This window comes from Myotis brandtii, unplaced genomic scaffold (genome assembly GCF_000412655.1).
Source record: "Myotis brandtii unplaced genomic scaffold, ASM41265v1 scaffold954, whole genome shotgun sequence".
Classification (NCBI taxonomy): Eukaryota; Metazoa; Chordata; class Mammalia; order Chiroptera; family Vespertilionidae; genus Myotis; species Myotis brandtii.
Genome location: NW_005371937.1, coordinates 307,903 through 317,188, shown reverse-complemented (window position 1 = coordinate 317,188; position 9,286 = coordinate 307,903). Strand labels below are relative to the sequence as shown.

Below are 9,286 nucleotides of genomic sequence, written 5' to 3'. Positions count from 1 at the left end.
CCCCCCTCCCCCTTTCATTACCTTATCACATTGTTTATTGTAAGCTTTGGCTGGTAACAAATCCAGGAAGGACTTTGGTGATACCCGATGGCAAATGTTCACCTTGCTGACACCTTAGGCATTATTGGATAATGACCACGTAATGACTTACTTGCAACTACATTTGTATGATGCACCGATTGTATAACCAGGCTATTCTGTAACTTTGGATTACTTCGCCCTCCTGTAAAGTATTGCCGATCTGTGAAACCTCATAGTGCCATTGAAAACAGCTATGTGGGTAAGTTAGAGTCAATAAGGCCTGGAAGGAAAATCTTGAGTGGTGTTGTTTAATAATACCAGAGTGTCAAGCTTTGCTTAAGGAACTTCAGCTGCTACCCTAAACCATTTATCAGCCGTCTGGGATGTAATGGCATTGTGTTACCATCACCACCTCACCTCCCTCCTCTCCCCCCACCACCCCAATAAACCACAAAACTTTATTCTTATGGGATAAAAGATCCTAGACAGAACACCAAGGGAGGTACAGACTGAAAGCTAAGCCCACCCTCAGCCGGGCCTAGGTGGACGTGGTTTTTTGGTTTTTGCAGCACATATGGGATGCAGGCTTCGCCATGGCGCCACGGTCCCTCTCTGCTGAGGATGGGGTTTTGCCCTGAAGGGGGCGCAGTCGTGCTTCTAGGGGCCTCCCACCTTTAGGTCCAGATTCTGCTGGCATTCCTGAGACTTGAGCCCAGGGACAGTGTCCTCAGATCCAGGAGGAGACCTGCCCCAGCGGGGCTGAATTCTTCATAAGGGGTCTGCCCGGTGAGCTATACAACTCCCCAGATTGTTAGTGGACAAGCCCCTCTCTACAGGGGGTCATGGAACCGAAGTTTCTGTCTTCTGTCCTGCCATGTGGGCAATAGCGGCTTCCATCACAGTGAGTCCACTGGATGCCCTGGGATGCAGAGCACTGTGTGTGGGTGTGTGGGGGGGGGGGGGGGGGGTGGGGGGGGAGAGAGAGAGAGAGAGAGAGAGAGAGAGAGAGAGAGAGGAAGAAACACTGACGTGAGAGAGAAACATTGATGTGAGAAACATTGTGGGGGGGGGGGGGGGGGGGGGAGTCTGGGGCACATATTTGAACAGTGTAGGTTTTTTCCTAGCACATTGTGGTTAGGTTTCCAGTTTGCAGCAGAAAAAAAAAGACTTTAATTCAGAATGGATCACTTCCCAGCCTTCCGAAGGTAGTGGTATTGACCTCCCAGTGCAGCTGGTTTATCTGTGAAAACCTGCCTCACAGGAAGTTATAAAAATTACACAAATGATTACATTTGAGTGCCTGGCACAGTACCAGGTACATAGCTAGGGCCTAATAAATATGAACTCTTACAAGCCTCCACAGCTAAAAGTGAGAATCATCAGCTACCTACCTCCTGGGGCTGCTAAGGGCATGTAAGAGAGAGTATCTTTAACAAGATGATGCTATTGTCTCCAATGTACAGTCAGGAAAATATACACAAGAGGAACTCTAAGTTATCAGTGTTGTCATTATTAAACAGCCATTTATCTCAATTAATTGCAGTCTTTCCCTATTTGCATTTGCCTGCTAGGAGAAAGCTGCCCTTCCCCTCTTCCCCAAAGTCCTCTTTGGGATCGAATCAAAAGAGCAGCTTTCCGAACGTTTTTGTGCTAATGAACATTTCAGCCCCACCCTCTCAGACACGAGTTGTGGCAGAAAGAGGCCTGTGTTCGGAGAGCGGGAAGTTACTAGCTGTGCGATCCTGGATAATTCCCTTTGTTTCTATCCCAATGTCTAGAGCAGTGGTTCTCAACCTTCTGGCCCTTTAAATACAGTTCCTCATGTTGTGACCCAACCATAAAATTATTTTCGTTGCTACTGTTATGAATCATAATGTAAATGTCTGATATGCAGGATGGTCTTAGGCGACCCCTGTGAAAGGGTTGTTCGACCGCCAAAGGGGTCACGACCCACAGGTTGAGAACCGCTGGTCTAGAGAGTGACGCTAGGGGCTAGTAGGGCACAGCCAGTCTTGAAGGATCTCCACCCAGAGAATCAGATTCTGTTTCAAATGCCCCGTAAGGCAGAAAACAGAACTAAGACATTTTAGAAATTGTTTCAAGGTTTCCCCCGCAAAAAAACATCAGGTGACAATTGCAATAATTAATAGTGAGATATTTAAAGGCTCTACTTACTACTCTTGAGTTAGAATTGGAAATAGAAATTATCCTTGATGAGGGGCTAAGAATTCATCAATACCAGATTAACAAGTAATTATTGAAAGCTTACATATGCCAGACACTGGGGGTGCGACGGTGAATAATATAAACAATATCACTGCTCTCAGGGGGGCGATGGAAGAACCACAGTTTCAGGATGGGGTCCCTGGGGCCTTGGAGTGCTGGGCGAGCTCTACTGGACCTTAGATTCTTATCTTAAAAGTAGAAATAATAGTACCTTCCCCTATCTTTTCCTACTGTTGCTAAATAAACAAGCAAACAAATAAATAAGGTTATGCCCTAACCGGTTTGGCTCAGTGGATAGAGCGTCGGCCTGCGGACTGAAGGGTCCCAGGTTCGGTTCCAGTCAAGGGCATGTACCTTGGTTGCGGGCACATCCCCAGTAGGGGGTGTGCAGGAGGCAGCTGATCGGTGTTTCTCTCTCATCGATGTTTCTAACTCTCTATCCCTCTCCCTTCCTCTCTGTAAAAAATCAATAAAATATATTTAAAAAAACAAATAAGGTTATGGAGTTGTCTTGTAGGACATAAAGTAAGAACAATATTTATAGAAGTAATAGAAATAAAGATGTTTTCAGTTTCTTTTATGCCCTAAATCAGGATTCATGAACCTCATCACTATTGACATTTTGGGCCGGATAACTTTGTTGAGGGGGCTGTCCCATGCAGTGTAGGCTGCTGAGCATCTACCATGGCACCAGAATGGTACCATGCTGTCATCCGTAGCGTCCAGCCCCTAACCAAGCTTTGACAGTCAAAAGTGTCTCCAGATATTCCCAAACATACCCTGAGTGACAGAATCCCCCACTGTGGAGGATCACTCCCCTAAATCAGTAGTTCTTGATCTGATCACACCCTTGGATTTATTTATTATTTTAAAAAACGTGCCTGAGACCTTCCTTAGATCTCCTGACTCAGAATTTCTGGTATACAACTTGGATGAGGACATTTTAAAGATTAAAAACAACAACACACAAGTTATTCTAACGCACACCCTGGTTAGGAAGCACACAGTAAAAGACAACATAAAGAGAATTTAGCCATGAGGGCTATGGAGCAGCTAATGCCTACAAAGCAAATATCCAGATGCCTAGATCGGTGTCATCACAGCCTGGGTGACATCATCCCTGGTCTCAGTTCTCCAAAGGGAAGCTCTAAGGCTCTTGAAACATGTGTTGGTGGGTCAGGGACGCTCTCTGCTTAGTGCCTGAGCACAGAAACCCCCCTCTTTCTCTTTCCCCAGTCCTAGACATCTGTCCTCCAACCATGGAGCTGTGCCCTCTGGGGCTCCAATCGCACTGGGTTCTTCCTCTACTTCAAAACAAATTTCTTTTAGGGACCCTGCATACAACCTGACTCTTTGCTACTTATTATCATGACCTCTGACCAATTCATCTCTGGCTCTGAGAATCCCTGGAACATATCACCACTTTTCTTCTCTCTGCAAAGCTTATCTTGGTATTAGGTAAGGGTGTCAGCTGATTCTTATGTTATTACTACCAGTGGCGGAGATGAAAGGAGAAGCATTTGTGGAGTAATTTCTATGAGGCAACCATTGTGGTTTATGATTTATAGGCATCGCCTCATTTAGTCCTCCTAATCCAAATAGCCAGGTCATGCTTTTATCCCCATTTTACAGAGGAGGGAATTAAGGCTTGGTAAGTAAGTTACCCAAAGTCCCCTAGCTAGCAAGTGGCAGACCCAGAAATGGGACGTGAGGGTGCCTCACTCCACTGCCTATGCTCTTACTCTCTGTTCACTGTAAGGGAGCCAGTTCCTGTGACCCTAATTTTTTTATTTTTTTAAAATGTTTTTTTTTAAATATATATTTTTGTTGATTTCAGAGAGGAAGGGAGAGGGAGAGAGAGAAACATCAATGATGAGAGAGAATCATTGTTTGGCTGCCTCCTGCACATCCCCCCACTGGGGATCGAGCCCACAACCTGGGCATATGCCCTTGGCCAGACTCCAATCTGGGACCCTTCAGTCCACAGGCTGACGCTCTATCCACTGAGCATAACCGGCTAGGGCTGTTGTGATCCTTTAACGAACACGACTGGAGTTTCATTGAAGCACTGCAGCTCCGTGGGAACACACATGGGTGAGTGTTAAATTCAAGGTGTTAACTCCTTGGTTTTCATTTTTTAGGCCCTAAAAAGGTAGTTAGAATGAAGCTTGTCAAAAGGATTTTGATATTAATTTCTGAGCTATCTGCCAAGTAGTGTATTCTTCAGAGACAGTCACTGGTGTCCCTGGGTGGGAAAATGACCCTCTCAAAGGGCCCAGACCATTCAAGACAGGATTTTTAACTCCATGTTATTGACCTGTGGAGCCGGGCCATTCCTGGCCGGGGGTCCTGCCTGTGCATGCAGGATGCTTACAGCCTCCCGGCCTCCTCACTCACCTCAAACAGCACCTTCCCATCTGTGAAACCAGAAATATGTCCGCATGTTGCTGAATGTTCCCGTGGGGCCAAATCACCTCTGGGTGAGGAACACTGGCCTGGTGCTCCCAAAGCCAGCGAGCACCTTAGCAAGGCGCTTTCTCTTTAACAGGATTGTTTCCTAGGCTGAATAATGACTTTTCTGAACAAAAGGGAATGCTATTTCTCCTCCTTAAACACTGAGTTAGAGAATTTCATAAGAAAGCTCATGAAATGAACTTTGCTTATTTTACATATTATTCGTTCTTTCTAAAATTTTTTTTACACAAAAAACGAGAGGGCCTTTTGTGTCCCAATTGGCATGCAGATCTGGTAATTAATAATACCCCCATCCTGGGCAAGACCTGGGGGTTTGCTGGTATAACTGGCACTAGTCCAGGGATGGTCGGAGTGAAAAATCTGCCAAAGGCAGTCAAGGCGCCCAATATGGCAAGTGACACTATCATCGCATGCCTTCTGACGTGGGAATATCCACACTGCAGGCAAATCACTTGACTCCATTAACTGAATTTTAAATCAACCCGTTAACCTTTCTCCTCTGAATTGGGAATTTGGAATGAATGAAGTATTCAAGTTGAGCTTTCTTTGCAGGTTTTTGGACACACAAAAGTAATTGGCCCTGGCCGGTTTGGCTCAGTGGATAGAGCGTCGGCTTGCGGACTGAAGGGTCCCAGGTTCGATTTCGGTCAAGGGCATGTGCCTTGGTTGTGGTCACATCCCGGGTTGGAGGTGTGCAGGAGGCAGCTGATCCATGTTTCTCTCTCATCGATGTTTCTGACTCTCTATCCCTCTCCCTTCCTCTCTGTGGAAAATCAATGAAATATATTTAAAAAAAAAAAAGTCTTGCCGGTCAATTAAAAAAAAAAAAAGTAACTGGTAGCCACCCAGTCGAAGCAAAAATTAAAAAACAAAACAACCACCACCAAGGTCCATGTAGAATTATACAAAGCAAAGCAAAGCAATTGAGTGAGGCAAGCGGGCATTCATACTGCTGATCTACTGTGCTACCTGGTCCTTCCCTGGGCTCGGAGTGGGACTGTTCAGGGGAGAAACGGGGGTGGGGTGGGGTGCGGGGAGGAGTCGGGATGTCTCACAAGCTTTTCCAGCCATTGCACCAAGCTCCTCAACACAGTCTACTTCGGAGACTGGCACGGCTCCCAAGCGAGCTCCCGGGTCGACCATGTCTGGAGGCATTTTTGGTTGTTACCTCCAAACTGAGAGGGAGATGGTCCTGGCATTGAGAGGGTATGAGCCAGGGACGCTGCTTCACATGCTCCCATCCACAAGCGGGAACCCACAGCAAAGAACCACCTGGATCAAAGGTCAGTGAAGCCAAGGGTGAGAATTGGGGCAAGGTGGTGACCTATGAGTGCATGTGGAACCTTTTGATTGGTTACCACCAATCTTTCCGAAGATGGACTAGAAAATCAGAGTGTAGCATAGTGCAAATGTCAGCTCAGAAACTTTTGTTTCATGTGTGTGAGGGTGTGTGTACACACACATACTGGGTTACAACGTAAACTTTGTTTCTTGTGAGTCGTAATCTTATCCAGTCACTGATCTTATCCAGTATTTCTCAAACTTGAATGCTCACTTGACTCAACAGAGGATCTTGTTAAAATGCAGATTTGGAATCATCTGGACTGGGGTTAGGGCTCGGATCCTGCACCTCATATAAACTCCCTGGTGAGACTGATGCTGAGTGTCCATGGACCACACTTTGAATATTAAGAACCTAGATGATGCTTTAGATTCATTCATTAAAAGATATTAGAGCAAGTGACCGAGTCTAGGTATGGTCAGACAGTGACATCTTTAGAAAGTAGCCTCTACACAGCTGAGCAGGGAGAGAAACAGTTACTTGGCTAATTCATGGGAAGTATTTGAGGATTTACTATATCTTGTATCTTGCAACACAATGTGATATTTGTTCTACAAAATGCGCTGTGACTACCGTATGTGTGTGTGTGTGCATGCATGTGTGCACATGTGTGGTGTAAGAGTGTCCCTTACCGCCTCCATGCTGTAAGCCTGCCACAGGGGAAAAACACCTTTCCTAAGACACAAAAACATCCTATGGGTCATGTTAGCAAGGATACCATGACCTTAACATCACAGAGCAATCAGTCTGGCTTCTTAGGATGAATATTGGAACATTCTCCTCTGGAAAAAAAAGAAAAGAAAAGAAATTGACTGTATCCACCAAACGCCTCCTGGAACGCAGGGAGCTGTTCCGGTAAAGACACGTAGCAGAACTCGTCATTGCACACGGCTCCAGAGAAATTGCAAGACTGGTTTTACATAAGGTTTGCCCCAAAGTAAACAAGACCTATTTCTATGACTGGCTGTAGGGGGAAGAAGCTGGATTAGAAAAGAACTACTTAAAGACATGCCACTGAAGTGTAAACCTGTAAGGATGATGCTGACAAAAACAAACCATTCCCTTTGGATCGCAATAACCCATTGGACACAATCCAAATAATCCAATACGATGAATGACCCTTATCTTTTCTGCACATAGGGTCGCTGAAACCTCAAACAGCCCAGGCCTGGGAGAAAAACATTCCCATGTTCATGTGGAATAAAAATGTGTTCTATAACTAAGAACTCCAAAAGCAAAGTAATGAACTGTTATTATTTACGTGTTATTGTGAAGGCCATGGGGCAAGAGAGGATTCACGTTTGAATGTGAGATTCACTGTAACAAGGCATCGGCATACGGAACTTCTTTACAAGCCTCTCACCCTGGTAAGAGCTTGCTTTCTGTCATGTCAAAGATCGGAAACTTCTCTTAGGACCGCCCTTTCCTTTTGGCTAAATATTTGTAATATATATGATTAGAGACAGATATCTTACAGTGTAACAAAGCCAGGCGAGAGGGGACAGGCCAGGCCTTCTCTTTCCTCCCACTGCTCATGCCCGCTGACTGTCCAGTCTCCACACTATTCTCTAGTGCTCGACCCCAGACACGGCTTAACTCCCAGAATTCACTTTGGAATTCAATATTCAGTGGAAAATCAGTGGCCTCGCTTTTCTCAGCTGCCTTTCCTGGTCTGTGTTGGCTCTGTTTTCCTGTCCCAATGTATAAAATTACGCAGATTCTAAAGGCAGTCCTAGCAGAGGGAAGGGTGTGCTCTTCAGCCTGCTAATTGAGGATGATAGGGGCAAGGCCATAGTTCAATTAAAATATGATCTGAAGAGAATTGAAAGCTCAGCTTCAGACTGACTTGAAGGGTGTAATTTCAGATTGATAACCTCAGGAAAATCCTAGCAGAATTAACAAAGGAACCTTCCGCATGACCTGGGGGGAGAGGGGTACATGTCAAAGTTACTGGTCCAAGATTTCACCAAAGCAGTTACAGTGACACAGGAAATATTGGACCATGACCATGGACCTTAGATTTACCTATCGAGCTCAGATATCTATTCCCTAACACACGAAGTAAAATCCCTGCAGCTCTTCACATGGCCAGCCTGTGTCCTGGCCTCTGTGGGTTTATTGTCTTTTTTTTTTTTTTTTAAACTAGCTTCAGAAATTCTCCTTACACACAGAGGACAGCTTTAAAAAACCCTGATTGAATTATGCTGAGTTACTAATTATGTCTAAAAAAACTACTTGGTTGAATTCAGCTAGATTTTTTTTTCTCTTCAAATCAGTTCTATGTTTAGATAGTAATAAACTCCTCCAGTCTGCAGAACAATTGGCGCGGGTCCTCTTAACAAGTCAGGCTCAGGAAAAAAGGGCCAGTGCTGGAAGAAAGCAATGCAAAGCGCGTCACAACCAGATGCGGTGTGGGGCCTGCCCTGGATCCTCGTTGGCTCAAACCAGCTGTAAAGAATACTGTGGGGCCCGGCCAGAGTGGCTCAGCTGGTTGAGCACTGCCCCGTGCACCGAAAGGTTGCCTGTTCGATTCCCGGACGGGCACATACCTCGATTTGGGGTTCTATCCCATCGGGCCACGTATGTAATGCAACCAATTGATGTTTCTCTCTCTCTTCCTTTCTGTAAGCATGTCCTCGGATGAGGATTAAAAAAAAAAAAGAATATTTTGGGGCAAGTGGGGAATTTTGAATATGGATAGTGTATTAGATGAACATTTGTTGACAAGGAAAACGAAGATCACTAACTTAAAAAAGCAATTTTTTTCCTTACTTATTTTAGTACAAAGTACATAATGTATATAAGCACGCAGAACAAGATCCAAATGAATAAACGCTCAAATAATAATCTCTGCGTGCTGGGAACATAACATTTTCTCATTTTTGCTTAGCCGTATTTTCTGAATGTCTACAAGGTATGTATATTGCATCTGTAATAATAAGAGGTATTAACCTCTTCTCCCTTTCGCCCCGCCCCCAAACTCCTCGCATTCAAAAGGCCAGTTCTGATTTATTTGCTAATGCACTGCAGTTTAGTTTAGGGCAGTGGTCGGCAAAATTCGAGCCACATGCGGCTCTTTGGCCCCTTGAGTGTGGCTCTTCCACAAAATACCGACTTCTGCGCATGGGCCACGAAGTTTCAATCGCACTGTACATGCGCGCCCACACATGGTGTTTTGTGGAAGAGCCACACTCAAGGGGCCAAAGAGCCGCATGTGGCTCG

At 45.2% G+C, this 9,286-nt stretch overlaps 1 protein-coding gene across 10 annotated transcripts in view; it reads right to left on the bottom strand.

The window, feature by feature from the left end:
* Positions 1-9,286, bottom strand: part of LOC102245814 (calcium-dependent secretion activator 1) — a 247,162-nt gene that overhangs the window by 23,221 nt on the left and 214,655 nt on the right. The window lies entirely within an intron of this gene.